At 37.5% G+C, this 22,312-nt stretch overlaps 1 protein-coding gene and 1 long non-coding RNA gene across 4 annotated transcripts in view; both read right to left on the bottom strand.

Moving 5' to 3' along the window:
- Positions 1 to 17,642, bottom strand: part of LOC135231269 (uncharacterized) — a 29,736-nt gene extending 12,094 nt beyond the window's left edge. The window contains exon 1 of the long non-coding RNA XR_010321950.1: positions 1,217 to 17,642. This is a non-coding gene — a long non-coding RNA (uncharacterized LOC135231269). The remainder of the gene's footprint in view (positions 1 to 1,216) is intronic.
- The window catches only part of TAF3 (TATA-box binding protein associated factor 3), a 245,935-nt gene that overhangs the window by 218,478 nt on the left and 5,145 nt on the right, over positions 1 to 22,312 (bottom strand). The gene's annotated exons all lie outside the window — the stretch shown is intronic.

Below are 22,312 nucleotides of genomic sequence, written 5' to 3'. Positions count from 1 at the left end.
ATGATTTAAGTTGTATGCTCTTTCTCAAGATTTTGAAAACGTTCCTTGGTATTTAACTGGACATTCAATAGCACTAAAAGAAAAGGGAAAGGGTTCCACCTATTGAACTGTAATCAATACCACATAACGAAAAAAATCAGTTCTCTTATTTAGACTGCAGAATTTGAATTCTCCACCAAGACTAACATGGATGATGATAAAATATTACTAATCGAACAGTGTATTTAAACATCACATTTTTACTATGCAATATTTGGAAACCCTGGTGGCATAGTGGTTGAGAGTTTGACTGCCTACCAAAAGGTCGGCAGTTTGAATTCAGCAAATACTCCTTAGAAACTAGATGGGGCAGTTCTACTCTGTCCTATAGGGTCACTATGAGTCAAAATTGACTCAAAGGCAACAGGTTTGTTTTTGGGTTTACTGGATAAAAAATGAATTATAAACCTAAGCCAAGTCTGATTACATGAGAGAAATGATGAATGCTAATGATACATGTGGCACTGTATTAAGCACAAAATAACATCAACAATTAACACTGTAACATAACATCACAATGCTCACAGTAAAAAAAGAGCAAGAAAAAGGTGTATTGCTTTTTCTTGTCGTAAAATTAGATTACAGCTACATTTAAGTATTATGTAAAATTAGATTACAACTACATTTAAGTATTACATAAAATTCAAGAATCTTAAATATATTTAAGTGTTACAAAAAGTTGATTAAAAGTTGCTAGAAGCAGAAGAGTAAAACTAAAGTCCACCACCAAAAATCATGGAAAAGACATACAGAAACTAAAAAGTTTCTGTAAAGATCTGGGCAATACAACTTGCACATACACATGTATAATCATTTATTCCTCTCAAAATCAACCAGTTTTATAAAGTTTTGAATTATGGTATGGTCTTCAGGGTGTGAGTCAATGAACCTTGTGCCATATGGAAGTGCCATTTACCTGGGACAGGTAGAGTAGCATCTCACTTATCCACTATTTAAGCTGAAGTCCAAAACGATCTTTAAAGGTACTCACTAAACTGAAATCAATGAAAGGGAGCCTTTGCAATGTTGGATGCAAAGTGCCTGACACATAATGGGCATTCAGTAAATAAACTAGATCACCAGCTGATCTTTTTTAAAGCAAGCGGCTCTGGTACGCTCAGTAAGAACAAAGTCTATGTTCCCGGTTCCTCCAATATTATATAATCTCGAACTCTACCTGATTCCTATTTTTCTAAAATAATTCATTAGGACTTCCAGCCAACAAGGCACCATAGACAGAAGCACCACGTCTTCCCTCCACAGCAAAGACCTGAAAAACTAAGCAAAACAGAGACAAACATCAGACCTGCAACCTGAAGTGCCAAATTAAGAAAGAACTCAGGCAAGCATGGAATGGAATAAGAAACTGAAAGAGAACAGAGAACGAGGAGAGATATGTGCAGAGTCCCCTATGAGTTAACACAGCACAAATTCACCATCTTGGACTCCTGTAAGAGATCAGTAGACAGGGAGCATGGGGAAGTAGCTTCACAGAGCTCCCAGCAGGAGGCAGAGCACCTGGTAACCACCTCCCCTCACTGTGCATCCCAGAGCCTCCCCCTCCTTTCTCTCGAACATCTGGCTCCGTGTGCCCTCTCCGCTTCCTCTTGAAAGTGCGTTAAGCAACATTCGACTGGGGAACCACTGCCCTGGCCCACGACACCACACTGATGGGATTCCCAAGGCTTTTTTTTTTTTTTTTTTTTTTGCTTTGTTTTGTTTATTTTCTTTCTCTTTTCACAGCTTGGGAATCTCTTCTAGCTGGGCTCCAATGCACGGCTTAGGAGCCACTCCCCCAATCTGCGCGGCCACATTTCTTTCTTTTTTTCTCTTTTTTCCTTTCTGTCTTTCTTCATTTCTCAGTTCTCATCTTTCTATACTTAACCTTTATTTCCTGTCTCCAGAATACCTGGCACTGTGTGACATCTATATCCTTCTAGCCAGGCTATATTTCACAGCCTGAGAGCTATTTACTCGATTTTTGCAGCTGCATTGGTGGGAACCCTGGGGACTTGTCTTCTCTTTCTTCCAAATTTTCATCTAGTTTTTTTTTCTTTCTTCCTTTTTGTTTTTCTCCATTTCTAAGTTTCTCATCTCTCCATTACAACAGCAAGCTCTCTTAGCACTCTTTTTTTTTTTTTTTTTTTTTGGCTCCTGTTTCTCTCTCCTCTTCCCCATACCCATATTAGCTCCAGACATCAAAACCTCTCCCCTCAGGTCAGCACAATGGGACTAAACCTAAAGCAAAGAAGTTTCCTGAATAAACTGAATACATTGAAGGCCAGCGTAGCAGGGGCAGGGGTCTGGGGACCATGGTTTCAGGGGACATCTAAGTCAATTGGCATAACAAAATCTATTAAGAAAACATTTTGCATCCCATTTTGAAGAGTGGCATCTGGGGACTTAAAGGTTAGAAAGCAGCCATCTAAGATGCATCAACTGGTCTCAACCCACCTGGATCAAAGGAGAATGAAGAACACCAAGGACACAAGGTGATTACGAGCCCAAGAGGCAGAAAGGGCCACATAAACCAGAGAGTACATCACCCTGAGACCAGAAGAACTAGATGGTGCCCGCCCACAACCGATGACTGCCCTGACAGGGAACACAACAGAGAACCCCTGAGGGAGCAGGAGAGCAGTGGGATGCAGACCCCAAATTCTCATAAGAACAGACTTAATGGTCTGACTGAGACTAGAAGGACCCCAGTGGTATGGCCCCCAGACCTTCTGTTGCCCCAGGACAGGAACCATTCCTGAAGCCAACTCCTCAGACATGGATTGGACTGGACAATGGGTTGGAGAAGGATGCTGGTGAGGAGTGAGCTTCTTGGATCAGGTATACACTTGAGACTATGTTGGCATCTCCTGCCTGGAGGGGAGATGAGAGGGTGGAGGGGGTTAGAAGCTGGCGAAATAGACATGAAAAGAGAGAGCGGAGGGAGAGAGCGGACTGTCTCATTAGGGGGAGAGTAACTGGGAGTGTGTAGCAAGGTATATATGGGTTTTTGTGTGAGACACTGACTTGATTTGTAAACTTTCACTTAAAGCACGATAAAAATTATCAAAAACAGAACAACAACAAAAAAAAACCTCTCCCCTCCTTCCTACCTACCTGAACTGTGTGCTGAACATCACACCCCCGAGCAGCACAGGCACGGCCTATCGGAACCTGCGTAGCAGAGATTCCCGGCCTGCCCTGTCAGCCCAAGTACGTGCCACAAACAACCCATCCCAGATGCTCCTCTTCAGCTGGACCTGCCCTTTTGCACCATAACTGGGTGACTGGCCCTGCCCATTGACAAGAAGGTGAAAAGTTTCGTGACCACAAACAAGGCAACAACAAAAGAACGCACAGCCCTCCTGGTCAGACATAACCAAATAAAACAAAAAAGCAGAGTGAAACGAAGAGATCTACAACCAATAAATGAAGAAAATGACTACTGAATGTCCTGAAGACAGCTGACAGCACCAAAACATATTAAAAAATATGTTTGATGGTTCCAGTAGGCATCCAAAATAAAAATACTGGATGACTTTCCAGTAGAAGAAAAGGCACTAGGATTCAGATAGGGAATTCAAATCTATAATATTCAGAGCTATCCAAGAGTTTAAACAAAAAGCAGACAAAAAGGAGGAAAAAACAGACAAATTTAGTGAAAAGGCATACAAATGCATGGAAAATACAGACCAAAAAATAGAAGAATTCAGGAAAATAATACAGGAACAAAATGCCAAAATGAATTCACAACTAGAAATCATACAAAAACAACAATTAGAAATTCAAAAGATAAACAGCAAGATTTCAGAAATGGACAGTGTCATAGAAGGGCTGAAGAGCAGGTTTGAAATGATGGAAGACAGGATCAGAGAAATTGAAGACAAGCACTTGGATACAACTGTGTTTGAGGAAAAATTAAAAAAAAGAACAAAGAAAAATGAAGAAACCCTGAGAATTATGTGGGAATCAATCAAAAGGAAAACCCTACAAGTGATCGGAGTTCTAGAACAGGGGGAGAAAATGAAACACATAGAAAGGATCACTGAAGAACTGCTGACAGAAAACTTCCCTAATATCATGAAAGATAAAAAGATGCCCATCCAAGAAGCTCGACAAACCCCATATAGGATGGACCCCACCCCCAAAATCACCAAGGCATATCATAATCACACTCACTAAAACCTAAGGCAAAAAAAAATCCTGAGAGCAGCTCAAGAAAAACAAAAAGTCACATATAGAGGAGAAACAATAAGACTAAATTCTGATTATGTGGCAGAAACCATGCAGGGAAGAACGCAATGGTATGACATATACAACACCTTGAGAGAAAAAAAACTGCCAACCAAGAATAATATATCCTACAAAACTCCCATTGAAATATAATGGTGAAATTAGGACATACCCCAATAAATACAAATTAAGGGAATATGTAAAAACCAAACCAAACATACAAGAATTATTAAAGGAAGTCCTTCGGTCTGAGAACAAACAACATCAGGCCACAGCCTGAATCTAGGGTGCAAGATTGTACCAGCCAGATACCAACCTGGGAAATGAACTCGCAAGGACTATCCAAAACCAAAAGAATTACAACAGGGAATCAGAGAGGTTAATCTGTAAATGACAACAACATCAGAACAATAAAAGAGGGAATGCACAGTGCAGGTATAGAACTTTCTAATGGAGAAGAAGGAAAGGCAATACCAAAGAATAACAGACTTGTTCAAACCTGGGAAGATAAGGGTAAATTTCAAGGTAACAACAAAGAAAGTTAACAAACCCACTCATCAAAATAAAGAAAAATAAATCAATAAAGTCTCAATAAAAACTAAATCTACAGAAACAAAAGAAATCCACAAACAAAAAGAATTCAGCACAAGAAAGTAAAGAAAATGTTAGCAACACAAAAAAGCACTACAAAATGACAGCAATAAACTCACACCTATCAATAATTACACTGAATGTAAATGGCCTAAATGCACCCAAAAAGAGAAAGAGAGTGATAGGATAGATGAAAAAAACAGGATCCATCAATAAGTTGTCAACAAGAGATACACCTCAGAAGCAAAGCTGTAAATTTATTAAAAATCAAAGGATGGAAAAATACATATCAAGCAAATAACCACCAAAAAAGAACATACTAATCTCAGATAAAACAGACTTTAAAACAAAATCTGCCATAAAAGACAAAGGAGGGCACCATATAATGATTAAAGGGATGATCCATCATGAAGACTTAACCATAATAAACATCTACGCACCCAATGACAGGGCTCCAAAATACATAAAACAAACTCTAATGGCAGTGAAAAGAGAAACAGACAGTTCCACAATAATAGTAGGAGACTTCAACACACCACTCTTGGTCAAGGACAGAACATCTAGAAAGAAACTCAACAAAGATACAGAAGACCTAATGGCACAATCAGCCAACTTCACCTCATAGACATATACAGAACATTCCACTGAACAGCTGCAAAGTGCACATTTTTTTCCAATGCACATGGAACGTTCTCCAGAAGAGAGAACATTTTAGGCCAAAGAGCAACCCTCAATAAAATCCAAAACACTAAGATAATCCAAAGGATCTTTCTGATCACAACGCCATCAAAGTAGAAATTCAAAACAAGAAGAGCAAGGGAAAAAAATCAATTACATGGAAACTGAATAGCACCCTGCTTAAAAACCACTGGGTAACAGAATAAATCAGAGATGGAATAAAAAAATTCCTAGAATCAAGCGAGAATGAAAACACATCACACCAACACCTTCAGGACACAGCAAAGGCAGTCCTCAGAGGTCAATTTATAGCACTAGGTGCACACATCAAAAAAGAAGAAAGGGACAAAATCAAAACATTAGCTACACAACTTGAACAAATAGAAAGAGAACAGCAAAAGCAGCCCGCAGCCACCAGAAGAAAGGAAATAATAAAGATCAGAGCAGAAATAAATGAAATAGACAACAGAAAAATAGAATCGACAAAACCAGAAGTTGGTTCTTTGAAAGGATCAACAAAATCAACAAACCACCGGCCAAATTGATAACAGAAAAACAGGAGAGGATGCAAATAACCCAAGTAAGAATTGAAATGGGGGACATCACAACAGAGCCAACTGAAATAAAAAAGATCATAACAGATTATTATGAAAAACTATACTCCAACAAATTTGAAAACCTGGAGGAAATGGACAAATTTCTACACACACACTACCTACTCAAACTAACAGAAAATGATGTTGAAAATCTGAACACACCCATAACAAGAGAAGGAATTGAAAAGGTAATTTAAAAAACTCCAAACAAACAAACAAAAAAAACCCTGGCCCAGATGGCTTCATTGGAGAATTCTACTAAACATTCAGAGAAGAGCTTACTCCAGTACTACTCAAACTTTTTCAGAACACAGAAAAGGAAGCCGAATTCATTCTACGAAGCCAGTCCCTTTCTTCTTTTTTGATGTGTGCACCTAGTGCTATATAACCCTGATACCAAAACCAGGCAAAGACATCACCAAAAAAGAAAATTACACACCAATATCTCTCATGAATATAGATGCAAAAATTCTCAGCAAAATTCTAGCCAATAGCAGCCTATCAAAAAATATATATATATATACATACATATATGTATATATATATTATATATACACACACACCATGACCAAGCAGGATTCATACCAGGTATGCAATGATGGTTCAACATTAGAAAATCAATCAACATAATCTGCCACATAAATAAAAGGAGAAAAAAGAATCACATGATCATCTTAATTGATGCAGAAAAGGCATTCAACAAAGTCCAACACCCATTTCTGAGAAAAACGCAATAAAATAGGTATACAAGGGAAATTTCTCAACATAATAAAGGGCATCTATGCAAAACCAATGGCCAACATCATTCTTAACACAGAGATGCTGAAAACATACCCCTTGAGAACAGGAACAAGACACCTATTTAACATTGTGCTGGAAGTTCTAGCTAGAGCCATAAGGCAAGAAAAAATACAGGGCATCCAAATTGGTAATGAAGTTAAATTGTCCTTATTTGTGGATGATATGATACTATATGTAAAAAACCCAAGAAAGTTCATGAGAAAACTACTGGAACTAATTAACAGATTCAGCAGATAAGCAGGATACAAGATAAAAATAAGCAGGATACAAGATAGACATACAAAAATCAGTTGGATTCCTATACACCAATAAAGAGAACAATGAAAAGGAAATCTGGAAAACAATACCACTTATAATAGCCCCTAAAAAAATAAAATACTTAGGAATAAATCTAACCAGGGACATAAAGGACCTAAACAAAGAAAACTACAAAACACTACTTGCAAGAAACCAAGAGATCTACATAAATGGAAAAACATACCATGCTCATGGATAAGTAGACTCAACATTGTGAAAATGACAATTCTACCCAAATAGATTTACAAATACGATGCAATCCTGATGCAAATATCCACAACATTCTTTAAAGAGATGGAAAAACCTATCATTAACTTTATATAGAAAGAGAAGCAGCCCTGGATAAGTAAAGCACTACTGAAGAAAAATGAAGTAGGAGGACTCGCACTACCTGACCTCAGAACCTACTATATAACTACAGTAGTCAAAACAGCCTGGTACTGGTACAAAAACAGATACATTGACCAATGGAACAGAATTGAGAACAAAGGTGTAAACCCATCCACCTATGGTCACCTGATCTTCGACAAGGGCGCAAAGTCCATCAAATGGGGAAAAGACAGTCTTTTAAACAAATGGTGCTGGCAAAACTGGATGTTCATCTGCAAAAAAAAATGAAACAGGACCCATACCTCACACCATACTCAAAAACTAACTCAAAATGGATCAAAGACCTAAATATAAAGCCAAAAACTGTGAAGTTCATAGAAGAAAAAGTAGGATCAACACTAGAGGCCCTAATACACGTCATTAACAAGATACAAACCACAAACAACAATCCACAACCTCCAGAAGATAAGCTAGATAACTGGAATCTTCTAAAAATTAAACGCTTATGCTCATCAAACCAAAACCCAAACCAAACCCAATGCCATTGAGTCGATTCTGACTCATAGCGACCCTACAGGACAGAGTAGAACTGCCCCATAGAGTTTCCAAGGAGCGCCTGGAGAATTCGAACTGCCGACCCTTTGGTTGGCAGCCATAGCACTTAACCACTACACCACCAGGGTTTCATGCTCATCAAAAGTCTTCAACAAAAGAGTAAAGAGAACCTACAGACTGGGGAAAAAAATTTGACTATTATAAATCAGACAAAGGTGTAATCTCTAAGAAAATCCAACAATTTTACAACAAAAAGACAAATATTCCAATTAAAAAATGGGCAAAGGAAATGAACAGACAGTTCACCAAAGAAGACACTCACGTGGCCAACAGACACATGAGGGAATGCTTGCAATCACTAGCCATTAGAGACATGCAAATTAAAACCACAATGAGACACCATCTCACCCAGGCATTACTGGTACAAATCAATAAAACAGGAAATAACAAATGTTGGAGAGACTACAGGGAGATCAGAACTCATGCACTGCTGGTGGGAATGGAAAATGATACAACCATTTTGGGAAAGGATATGGCGGTTCCTTAGAAAGCTAGAAATAGAAATACCATATGATCCAGCAATCCCACTCTAGGAATATATCCTAGAAAAATAAGAGTTGTCACATGCATAGGCACTTCACACCCATGTTCACTGCAGCACTGTCCACAATAGCAAAAAGATGGAAACAACCTGGATGCCCATCAACAGATGAATGGATAATCAAACTGTGGTACATACACACGATGGAGTATTATGCAACAATAAAGGATAACGATGAATCTGTGAAGCACCTCATAACACAGGTGAATTTGGAGGACATTATAGGGTCGCTATGAGTCGGAATCAACTAGACAGCAATGGGTTTGGTTTTGGTTTTTTATGCTGAGAGAAATGTCAATCACAAAAAGACAAATATTGTATGAGACCATTAATGCAAAAACCCACGAAAAGGTATACACACAAAAGAAACAATCTTTGATGGTTATGAGGGAGGGTAGGGGTGGGAATGGAAAAACACTTAATAGACAATAGATAAGTGGTAACTCTGGTGAAGGGTAAGAGTACACAATACTCGGGAAACCAGCACAACTTGTACAAGGCAAGGTTACGGAAGTTCCACAGATACATCCAGACTCTCTGAGGGACCGAATTGCTGGGCTGAGGGCTGTGGGGACCATGTTCTCAGGGAACATCTAGCTCAACTGGCATAACATAGTTTATAAAGAAAGTTCTACATTCCACTTTGGTGAGCAGTGTCTGGAGTCTTAAAAGCCTGTAAGTGGCTATCTAAGATACTCCACTAGTCTCACCCCTTCGAGAGCAAGAAAGAATGAAGAAAACTAAAGATACAAGGAAAAGATTAGTCTGAAGGACTAATGGACAACATCTACCCCGGCCTCCACCAGACTGAGTCCAGTAAAACTAGATGGTGCCTGGCTACTACTACTGACTGCTCTGACAAGGATCACAATAGAGGGTCCTAGAAAGAGCTGGAGAAAATGTAGGATAAAATTCTAACTCAGAAGGAAAGACCAGACTTGCTGGCCTGACAGAGACTGGAGAAACCCTGAGAGTATGGCACCTGGACACCCCGTCAGCTCAGTAATAAAGTCACCCCTGAGGTTCACCCTTCAGCCAAAGATTGGACAGGCCCATAAAACAAAATGAGACTAAAGGGGCACACCAGCCCAGGGACAAGGACTAGAAGGCATGAGGGAACAGGAAAGCTGGTAATAGGGAACCCAAGTTGAGAAGGGAGAGTGTTAACATGTCTTGGGGTTATTAACCAATGTCATAAAACAATATGTGTACTAACTGTTTAATAAGAAACTAGTTTGTTCTGTAAACATTCATCTAAAGTACAATAAAAAACTTTTTAAAATAATTAAATAATTCCTATTTTAAATAAATAAATAGCAGACTGTCTGAGGGATATGATATCCACTCTAAATTTTAACTCCAGATTATGCTAGTCTATTTAAGGTCTGAATATTTGGACATTTACATCAGTTGACCAGTCTCCCAGGCTTGAAATCTTGGCTTCTCTCTACATGACCAAATCCTATTAAATACCTCTGAAATCTGGCCCTTTCTATACATCTCAGCACAGTCAAAATCCAGGCCCTCATCATCTTTCACCAGCATGACTGCAACAAGCTGTATTTCTCTTCCAATGGTATATCCTCTCTCGAGTCCATCCTTCTTATTACCACCGAAATTTACAAATTCAATCATCTTATCCCAGCTACTTAAAAAATATCTATTGGTTCCCTTATTCCTTATAGCATACTAGGTTAGAAACTCTGATATGTTTTAGAGAACGCTGTTTTCTCTCAAATATCCCAAATTACAATTTAAAATAATATATAAATACTAATCTAAATCTTCCTTTCCCCAAGTAAACTGCAAAATCTAGGAAGGCAAAATGGCTCTTTGTTTTTTTGTTCACCCATGTTATCTATAGAAATAAGCAGCACATCTGGCATACAGTATTCTCTATTCCACAGTTATTTGATGAATGAATAAAATTTAAAAAGCGCTTTTAATTTCACCTAAGCACCCACAACACAGGAACAGTGTGCAACCACCTAAAGAAAGCAAATAAATTGCTATTATCTAAAATAGGAAAGCACTATGTAACTATATCACATAATTGGTTAAGTATATCACAATTACTATACTATTACAGATAAAATTAAAATTCAAGAAAGACAGTAAATCCTAACTTTTGACAAAGGTACTAACTCTGGGGATTTGTATCAAGCCAGCTAAGTAGCATTTAATGCCCCAGTCCTCCTTAACACCACTCCTTCTTTGCCCTCCCTCCCTCTATCCCAGCTCCCTTCCTTCCCTCCCTCCCTTTCTTTCTCTCTCTCTCACACACACAGACACATGCACATGGATAGGATATTTCCCAAGAAAACTAACTGAGGATAACAAAGATGTTAAATTTCTGAAAAGTTTAAAATTTAGAAAAAAAAATTAAAGGACATTTTTTTTTCCTCCCTGTTCTGGATGCGTGGAAGGAAGAAGTAGATAAATTTGGTGGTTGGAGTAAGTAAAATATGAAAATATTTCCTTTTTTAATATATGATATGGTTAATTTGTTGATTTAGAAACAAAGAAACTATATCATTATAACATTAGAAATATAATCTTGTTTTTTTCATTCAGACATATTGAAGGGAAAAATTTACTAGTAATGAAGAGAATTTTGGCAAAGTTTACTTTAAAATGTAACCAGGCATGTGTAAACTGTTACTTTCACTCTCTATTCTGAAACATATGCACCTCCACTTAAAAGTTAATTTTGCTGGTTTGAATGCAAAGAGAGATTCCTATTTTTAAGATACCTAACTTAAAGCTTATGCTGTAGGTAGAAAACCACTTCTAAGGATAATTAGTAGAAAAAGTAACCTGAGCAAAAGAATCAAATAAAATGTTATCAAAACATGATTAAAAAAAAAAAAAATGCTGCATTCAAGTCAGTTGGGAAAGTGGGAAAAAACACAAAAGTTGAAGAGTCAACTTTTTATACCTGTCAAGGTTTTTATACCTGTGCTCTGAGAATAATGCCAGGGTAATGAATGAATGAAAAAATTGAGGGCTAAGACTAAGAAACCTGGAATTCAATTGCCATCTCTGTTACTTAACACTTACATTACTTTGGAAAGGTTATTTTTTAAACAAATTTCCCTAGGGGTAGCAGTTAGCAACTTTCTCCATGTCTGGAATTTAACTCTCAGGTAGAATGGCAGGACTAAAAGTTTTATGCAAAAAACGTAGAACGGAGAATGAATATAGGATTTAAAGAGGAAGCAAGACCAGTGTAAATTCTGGAGATAAACCCAGTAATTATAACAAAATATATTAAGTGCAATGGTAGAGATTAGTATCATATGGGAGTTCAAGGGAGCTAGAGGTAGGCATGGCAGAAGGAGGAGAATTCCAAATCAGAGCGAATAAAGACACAGAGGCATGTAGTTCCTTCTGGGAAATACAAGCAATTTAAAGATTCTGGAGTAGCATGAAGCATGAAGCAATGAGTGGCAAGAAATTAATAGGTAAAGTAGGCCGAAGTCAGATGATGGAGAGTCCTATAAGTTATGCTAAGAAATTTGTAGTGAACATCATAAGCAAGTTATGACATACCAACCCTCGAAATAGTTTCAAATGCAAACTTTTGGTTCAGATTCTATAGGATTAAGAAAAACAAACCAATAAAATAATGCCTCTAAGCAACTACCCTGGATACGCAGAATAACTTCCTCAGACTTTTGCACTCCAGCCCTACAAGGTAATGGAGCTGAAGGTGTCTGAAAGGGCCAAGGGAGGGGCAGTACCATACTCAAATAGAGAGAGACTAGGCCTGGGTGAGGCCAGCAAAGGTGAGACTACAAGTGACCAGGAGATTTCTTTTTTTTTTACAGTGAAAAACTTTATTATTAACTTGATTTCAATGTGAAAAGAAGTGGAAGTGTCCAGAAACAAAGACACCACTTCCACCAGCAGCAGGCAGGGTGAGGGAGGAGGGCACAGGTGTAAGCCTAGGATGTTCCCCTTGCACCCTAGTAGAGGGGGGTGCCCCAGGAAAGGGCCAGGTTCCCCCCATTACCAGGAGATATTTTGACAGCCTGCCCATTAAGAAAACTGGCTCATTGAGCATTATGCTTTTTTAAGAACTATCTGTAAAAAAAAAAAAAAAAAGTGGGTTTTTTTTTTTTTTTGGTATAGGATCAAATTGACAACAGCAACTCAAAAGATTTGATAGGAATCTTAGGGGGCAGTTGGTTTATGTTAATGAGGGCGGAACAACTCAGAGAAGGAGGGTGAGAATGGTTGCATATCTCAGAGAATGTAATCAATGTCACTGAAACTGTTGAATCGGTGTTATGTTTTGCTGTGTATATGCTCAACAAAAAAAATTTTTTAAAAGAATAAAATCACAGCTCCAGAAAAAAAGAGAGAGAGTGAGAGAGAGAAAACTGTCTTGGTAACGATGCTATTATGTTTAGAAATGTCCAGCCCAAGCCAATTTCCAACATTACAGAAAGAAAGGCCAAAAGTGTGGAGGTAATTACATCTTATTCATCTATCTCCATCAGTTCCTTGTGCAGGACCTGACACATAGTAAAACAAAACAAAACAAAAAAACAGTTGCCATCAAGTTGATTCTGACTCATGGCAAGCCCATGTGTGTCAGAGTAAAACTGTGTTCCATAGGGCTTTCAATGGCTGATTTTTTGGAAGTAGACGGCCAGATCTTTCTTCTGGGGGGGCCGCTAAAGACTCAAACCTCAAACCTTTTGGTTAGCAGCCAAGGACATTAATTGTTTATGCCAGGGACTCCCATAGTGGTGTTGTTGCTATTGAGTCAGCTCTGACTCACGGCAACCTTATGTATAACAGACTGAAACACTGTCTGGTCCTACACCATCCTCACAATCTTTAGCATGTTTGAACCCGTTGTTGCAGCCACTGTGTCAATCCATCTCATGGAGGGTTTCCCTCATTTTTGCTGATGCTCCACTTTACCAAATATCATGGCCTTTTCTAGTGATTAGTCTTTCCTGATGTCTCTAAAGCAAGCAAGATGAAATCTCGCCAGGCTCACTTCTAAGTAACATTCTGGCTGTATTTCCTCCAAAACGGATTTGTTTTTCTGGCAGTCCACGGTACGGTCAATATTTTTCATGCATTTCACAATTTAAATGCATCAATATTCCTTCAATCTTCCTTTCTTATTGACCAGCTTTCACGTGCATATGAGGTGATTGAAAAGGCCATGACTTGGGTCAGGCTGGAATGAACTAAATTCTAACCCAGCTCTACTCCCAATTCACAATGTAACACTAAATGAGTTAATTCTCTCATTTTTTTTGAACATCAATTTATCCTTATATAAAGTGGGAATGATAATAGCACCTACCTTTACGGGTATTCACATCACGTCATATCAAGGATAAATTATTTGAAGGCTGCTTATATATTTCTACTTGCAAATAAATACAGATATTAGTATTTTAGTGATTGAAAAGCAGTGTAAATTTTCTCGTTAACATTCTTCTATTCAACTGGTAATTAAGTTGCGAGAATGAACACCTTTTTGCTAGAATGGTTAAAGGTATTTTCATTATGAATGAAAAAAAGAAAACCTCTCTCCACAGACACTTTTGCTTTTCCTTAAAAAAAAAAAACAAAGTTGCTCACTTTAACTGTAAGCAGTAGGAAAGCAAATATACTATGGAACACATTAAATTTTTGTTAAATAGTTTCTTGTGGAAGATGAGGACAGTTCAGTGAAGAGAGAAAGGCCTAAACAAATGGAGTGATAGCACAATTGATTATGGGGAAGGAGAAGGAGGAGGAAAAAGGACAAAGACAACTCTTAAGATTTCTAGCTCAAGTGACTGGGTGGCAACAACTGAGAAAGGTAATACAGGTGTATTAAGGGAAAGATAATGTAGTCTTTGACATAGCGAGTTTGAGATGTCTGTGGAAAATCTGGAAATGGCCGACTGGCAACTGCATATATAAGTCTGAAGGGTCTGATATGGAGATATAGTTTGGAGAGTCATCAGCATACAGATGGTAGTTGAAACCAAGAGCGTGGCTGAGATCACACATTGAAAATGTGTAACGTGAGACAAGCAGTAAGTCAAGGGTAAAATTTTAGGGACCTATTACATTTTAAAGGTAGAGGAGTCAAGGAAGATGAGTCCATGGAAAGGTACAAAGAATGAATCGATCATATAAAAGAGTTAAGAGAGTATAACATCGCTTAAAGAAAAGAGGTCAGAGTAGTTTCAAGGAGTATTCAACAGTGATAAATGCAGCTAAATGGTTCAATAGGGGAATCCTGGGAAGAAAATGACAGCTACGGCAATGCAGTTTTTGGATCGTCCCAAATTGCCACATTAAAATACACCAAACAACATAACTAAGTGACAAAGTATACCCCAAATCCATTGTCGTCAAGTTGATGTCGACTCATAGCCACCCTATAAGACAGAGTAAAACTGCCCCATACAGTTTCCAAGGAGCGCCTGATGAATTCAAACTGCTGATCTTTTGGTTAGCAGCTGCAGCTCTTAACTACTACACCACCAGGGTTGACCCCAAAATACAAACAGGCGGGAACAAACCACTGAGACCCACAAGGTCCGAGTGTTATCCATCTGAGGCAGGGGAAAATAGTGAAAAGCAGTGTGGAGACTGACCTGAGGGAAGAGAACACCAAAATAGCCAACAGGTAGTCAGTCACTGGAAAGTCTAGCAGGCCAATTTGAGAATGGGGGCTAAAGCTGGAAAGGGTTTTACCCACTTCACGAATGTGTGAATAAACGGGGGCTGTGGTGAGATGCGAAGGGGCTGGAAAAGTCAGCCTCATGAGCTTTCAAATCTGCCCCTTCACTACTCCCTTCCAGAATAGAGCCCCACTGCAAAGAAACTGCTGGGATTGGAGAAAAAATTGAGCAGCAAAAGGGGAACTGACATTAAGGAAAGAAAAGATCCAGATATAAGTGGTGGAAGAAAAGAGAGACAGGAAATCTAAGAAAGCAAGCTACCATATTTTTAAGCACTACACAAAACCAGAAGAGGGAGCACTGTTAAGTTAGAAAAACTACCCTGAACCTCCTTCTAAATGTTCAGAAAAACTGTATTCACATACAAATTTCTATACCCTAAAGACAATGAAAGTTTACGAGAAAAACACACAGTACTCAAAAAACAGATGAAAAGTGAAACATTCTACTTCAAAATAATCCAAAAGGCAGGAAAGAACCACATAAATAAAAACTAGAAACCCTCAGAAATGAAGTGACAGAACTCAAGAAAGTAGCTATATAATCTGAGAGTGTACATATAGTGGAAAACCCCGGTGGCGTAGTGGTTAATTGCTGTGGCTGCTAACCAAAAGATCAGCAGTTTGAATCCACCAGGAGCTCCTTGGAAACTTGACGGGACAGTTCTACTCTGTCCTTTAGGGTTGCTATGAGTTGGAATTGACTGACGGCAATGGGTTATGGGTACATATAGTACAATCATAGAAAACTGGGGTGAGTGATACGATTAGCAAACAACAATGTATTTTTACGTGTTTCAGTAACACTTGTACTGTATGTATAATCTGGGCTAAACCAAATAAGTAACTATAGAATATTTCTATCATTTTCCTTGTCCCTGAGAACCAGAATTCTTGATATAGGTGACAGTACTTTACTAATATAAAAAGAAAAAACCCCATAGCCCTGAATTTAAATTGGAAATATCCGTACGAACTCATGAGGGTTTCTCTCTTTCTCCACATGCATCTATGTATATACACATGAATATAAATATTTATTTACTTACTGCCTAGAAAAAATGACCAACTGAGTTGTAATAAGTATCTCTACCAGCCAGATTGCAGACTTGCAATGCTGTTTCTCAAGAAACCAGGACTTCTTGAAAAAAATGACTGATTCCAAGTGTGTGGCAAGAATGTATGAGATGGTCCTGGAACATATTGATACATCAGATAGCATGGAAGCTATCAAATACTACCAATGCCACATCAAAAGGGCTCAGAATCAGATAAAAGAAGTTTCCATTGGCCAAATATGGGACAATCTGAAGCTGAAATAAGAGTAACAATTGCAATGATTGAAACTTATCAAATATGTTTAAATCTATGAGTTCATAACGATATATTTTTTTAAAAGCTAATTATTCACCTTCTAATCAACTCATTACCTTGAAAACTGGGTATATAAAATGAAAGAATCAAGCATTTATCCTGCTTTCCCTATATGAACTATACCACTAAGTAACCAAAGAGTAGATAAGGGAAAAGATTTCTTTATAAAATTATTCCAAAGAATAAAAAACAAACAAACAAAACAAAGAAGATAAGCTATCACTACTTTGCAACCCCCTAATGAATTAATGGGTCTCGGCACTGAACAACAACACTGCTAATATTTTTTAAAAAAGTGAAAACCAGGCATTATTGGCCTCTTTTTTTTTTTTTTAATGAAGGAACACAACACTGCCTATAGTCTTGCCAAAGGTATCTGACCTGAGTTTGATGAAGCCTCAGATTCCAGCTGCCAATTTACAGGGAATACAGAGGAAAAGGCAACATGCTGAACTGTAAGTACACAATCAGCAAAATCCAAACTATTAAAAATCCTATAAGTCAACAAATAAATTGTAAGAAAATGAAAAGGATTGAGTTGGGGGGAAGGGGGCACAGAGTAACCTGTAGATTAAAAGAGACTTAAAAGACATGTAAAGTAAAAAAAAAAAGGGGGGGGGGAACGGTGATTAAAGTATCTAAGGATATACATTTGGGTGATAAAAGTATAAAGAAAAGCAAAGAAGTGATTACTATAAAGTCAAGACAGTAGTTATTATTAGAGGGCTGTGTCTGAGATTTGGTACATGGAGGGCTTCTGGGTTACTTGATAAAGTTCTATTACTTAATGTAGGAGGTGGTTACAGAAGTATTTTACCATATAATTAAGCTATCCGCCCGCCCCCCCTCCCCACCACCAAAAAGAAGCTCAGTAAGGTTAAAAATTTCCATGAGCTCAGGAATTGGGTAGTAACTGGTGATCTCAGTGAAAGCTGTTTCAAGAGAATGATAGGAGTAGAAGACAGATTTTAGTTGTTTGAGAGGTACTGGACACAGATTCTTCAGTCTAAGGAATCAAAACATTTCACATTAAAACTGTAGAACAAAAGATCAAATTCACAAAGAAGACCAGACTTACTGGTCTGACACGGACTGCTGGAATCCCTGAAACTATGGCCCTAAGACACCCTTCTGAACTGGAACTGAAGCTATTCGCAGAGACCACCTTTTGGCCAAATCATAGGCCCATAAAATAAACAATAACACCTGAAAGGAACATGTTCCTTAGAACAATCAGTTATATGAGATCAAAAGGGCAACATCTGCCCAAAAACAAAAACGAAAAGGCAAGAAGTGGTAGAAGATCAAGACAAAGGAAACAAGGAAGCTAGGACAGAAATAGGGAGAGTGCTGACACACTGTCATGACCAACGTCATGGAACACTGTCTGTACAAACTATTAAATGGGAAACTGATTTGCTTCATAAGCTTTCACCTAATGCACAATAAAATATTTATCTAAAAAAAAAATTTCACATAAAAAAATTTAAAAGGATTCACACCTGTTAAATAAGGTTATCCTTGGGAAATATGAGTATGAGGAAAGTGAGGGGGGAGTTTTTATTTTATACTTAATATACTTAATTGAAATATATTTAAATAAAAATAGTAATTAAAATACATTTAATTTTTTTCAACAATGCTCGATTTTGTTGATTTTTTTCAAATTGTGAATTTTTACTTTTTAAAAGGGCTTCATAATAAAACTAGAAACCTCTAGGAAAGAATATACAAATCTCCCATGAAGAAGAATTCCAAATACTTTATGTAGATACTCCACCCTCAAAGAGGGGGAGCATAACAACCCATTCCTTAAGTGTGGGCTGCACAGAATGATTTCCTTCCAAAGAGTACAGAATGGAAAGGTAGGAAAATTATTAACTTTACTGTGGAGGAATCTGACACCTCAGCCAGGTGATCAAGGTCAACGTCAACCTTGTTGATCAATCAGGTACATAGTATGTATCCTAGATATGATGTGATGAAAATGCACTTCGCCTCTGCAGTTTTCCTCCTAAAAAACCCATAACCCCAGTTGAATCATGTTTGAGAAACATCAGACAAATGCCAATGGAAGGGTATTCTACAATACATCAGGCCAATAATCCTCAAAAGTGTAAAGGTAGTCAAAAACAAGGAAAGTCTGAGAGACTGTCACAGCCAAGAGGAGCTTAAGGAGACATGACAATTAAATATAATGTGGTATCCTGGATGGGAGCCAGGAACAGATAAAGGACATTAGATAAAAACTAAGGAAACTGAATAAAGCAAAGACTTACTTAGTTAATGAGAAGGTATCAATACTGGTTCATGAACTGTAACAAATACATCATACTAATGTAAAACGTTAATAATAAGGAAACTGGGTGCAAGGTGTAAGAGAACTTTCTGTACTATCTTCTCAATTTTTAAGTAAGTCTAACAGTGTTCTGAAAAAGTCTATTTAAAATAAAAACAAGAACAAAAAACACAGACATCTCAAAAGTAGCAGCATCACAGTATGTTTACCAAGTTTGTTAGGCTGATGTTAGTAAATTTACTGCCGTAAGAAAAAAAGAGTAAATGGTTTCTATTTCTCTCCTTTCTTCCGCGGGCAAGCATTTTAGACCAACCAACAGACCATCCAGAAGAACTTCAAAGCCTAGTTAGTGATCTAGCGACCCTACTCTGAAAACCAAGCCATGACTTAGGCATAGCATACTATTTTCAGATATTCCTCTGGGTGGGGGAGGGAGCAAAAAATATGGTATTGGTGTGAATCCTAAAATATGTATGGCAAGCTGGGGAGAGAATGTTCTTGGATAAAACACGCTTGGTACCAGCCATCAAAATTGTAATAGTTCAAGCAAAAATGTGCATTTATAAAATATTTTCAGAGAGTTCTCATTTCTATACATATAATCAGATATAACAGGCATAGAAGAGGTATTCAAATGCTCTTTTGACATGAACCGAGTAGAATGCCCGATACAGGGTAGCCCCATATCGGTACTTCGCTAATAATATTTTATGACCAAAGTCTGACTCTATCTGTGGCTCTTAAAGAAATAAAAGGAAATAAAGAAAGTTGGTAACCAGTTGTTATTGTTAAAACTGTTAACCTCTGTACTATACTTTGTGCCACTAACCAGAATACTAGGAACTTTCTAATACACTGTACACATGAAAAAAATATTTAAAATTGTAAGTAACTTGCTAAGTTGACTTGCATGGCTATACCAGAAAAACGGTAACTGTAAGACTGCATTTTATATCCGCTTCCCATGAACAAGGGAAAAGGGTTTTGATAACCATCAGATCGTACTTGCTATCACCTACTGCATTCCTTATGAGCCTTATGAGCCACAGGCATATCTTATGAATCAGCAATATTTCTGCTCCTTAGAGAATCCGTAAGCATTAGCTGAAAAAAAGAAAAGCAGCATTCTCAAGGCTTTATATTATTTTGCTCTTAAAATCTTTACAACCTATATTACATAAAACTTCAGCTGAAGTAAGATTCTTCCTTTGCTTCAAATAATCCAGAAGAGAAATCCAAAAACGTACTGCAATAATTTCAGATAGAAATCAGTATCTAAAAATCAACAAATTTGTTTTTCACATTTCTTTACTACCCAATATAAATCTGATACCTTAGTTACACTTCCTTGGCAGTGTTTATATAGGATAACCACAACACTTTAGAGGAGTTTACTGTGTACTATTTGCATTCCATAAAAATAAACAAGAGGGACAAAATGGTTAAATGTAGATTATTACCGAAGTACTAGCTTTGGTTTTAGGTAGTGTGTTTGTTAAGGGCTTATTCCATTACTAAAAATAACTAATTAAATAACTGTCCAAATAAATAAGTACAGGCCATGCACAGGCCAACGATGAAAGTATGCATGAGCCAAGTACTAAGATTCAATCAATTTTGTTCATTTCAGTCCAATTAAAAAACAAAAAATTAAACCATTCAGCTATTTAATAGAAGGCACAAAAGGAGACAGAAAGACAGGCAAATCACAAAACAGAAAGCTCAACAGGCAGAGAATATAGACTAAAATTTTAAAAGTGGTTAAGATAGTAGTTTTGGCTCCATCACATGCCATTTAATAATGCACATAACTCTTACCTATTAAGCTTTAGTTAAAATCATCAATATAAAAGACAATTCTAAGAATTACTGATGTCCCGGCTACTTAGTTACTAGTGTTTTTTACTTATCTCCTACAAAAAGCCTCAAGTTTTCTTACAGCATTTGATTACCATTCATGCTTTCTAAGCACAATTACAAATTTTGTGTAATTCCAGATGGCTTTCAGCTAAAACTTTCAGGGCCATACAAAGATTAATTCTCAAAGTACACAGAGACATATCATGGATTAATAATGTAGCACTATTATGAAGATGTCTAGGATGCTTAATAAATCATATTTAATGACAGTAGCAAAAAAGGAAATTTCTAGGATTACTTGAATAAAATCCATTTCCTCTCTGTAAAAGAAAACAGTTATTTTCAATCCAGGTACTATCAAGCCTGTGTCCAAGAAATCCTTCTTTGAGAACATTGGTATTTAAATATATTTGTTATATTTTTAAAGAAAATAATCATATAGCCATTACATTTAAAGAAGTTGTAACAAATATAGGTTTCTACGATCAAAAACAAAAACAGGGGCCCTTGGGGCATAATGGTCAAGCGCTTGGCTACTAACAGAAAGGCTGGCAGTTTGAACCCACCAGCTACTCCGCAGGACAAAAAAAATGTGGTGGTCTGCTTCCATAAAGATTACAGCCTTGGAAACCCTATGTGGCAGTTCTACTCTGTCCTACAGGGTTGCTATGAGTCAGAATCGACTCAATGGCAATGGGTTTGGTTTGGTTTGGGGGAAGATTAAAAACACACTGAAATGAAGAAATGTATTTAAAGAGAACTACTTTATACAAGGGGTTATAAACAGTAAGGTTTGCTCAGGTAATACAAGCTACAAATACAAATAAATTCAATAGGGGGGTAATACAGAACTTCAAGCAGTTGCTAAAGGAAGTTGGGAATGACTGAAGTACATCTGTAGGTTTCCAAGTCCTGGCTGTTAATAATTTAGAAGACCTAAAAAGGAGGAGAAATAAGGAACTTCTGCAGTCAAGACCCTACAAATAGTGTATTACTTAACTAAGTTCAAGAATATTTACTGAAGGCATGCTTTGTACAAAGCACTGTCCTAAAGCCCTGGAGCTACAGATTGTTGCTTTCAGGTTTTTTCCGTCAGTATTAAATCTTCAAGAACTCAAAGTGGTGAAGTGCTAAGCTGTCAACTGAATCTACTTCCCAAGGGGCTCAAACCAGAGAATTAAACTCCCCAAAAGGTTAAAACAATCCCTTTCCACATCTATCATGGCTATTACTAAGCGCAGATGCAGTGATCGATTTTCTGCACATTTACAGTACTTAACAGCACTAGTACTACTCAGTAGAGCCCACTGCACCTAAGATACAGAGTGTTTGATGATGGTCTGCCAATGTACAAT

This window comes from Loxodonta africana, chromosome 4 (assembly GCF_030014295.1).
Source record: "Loxodonta africana isolate mLoxAfr1 chromosome 4, mLoxAfr1.hap2, whole genome shotgun sequence".
In the NCBI taxonomy this organism is placed as follows: Eukaryota; Metazoa; Chordata; class Mammalia; order Proboscidea; family Elephantidae; genus Loxodonta; species Loxodonta africana.
This window is presented reverse-complemented; position numbering and strand designations above follow the sequence as displayed.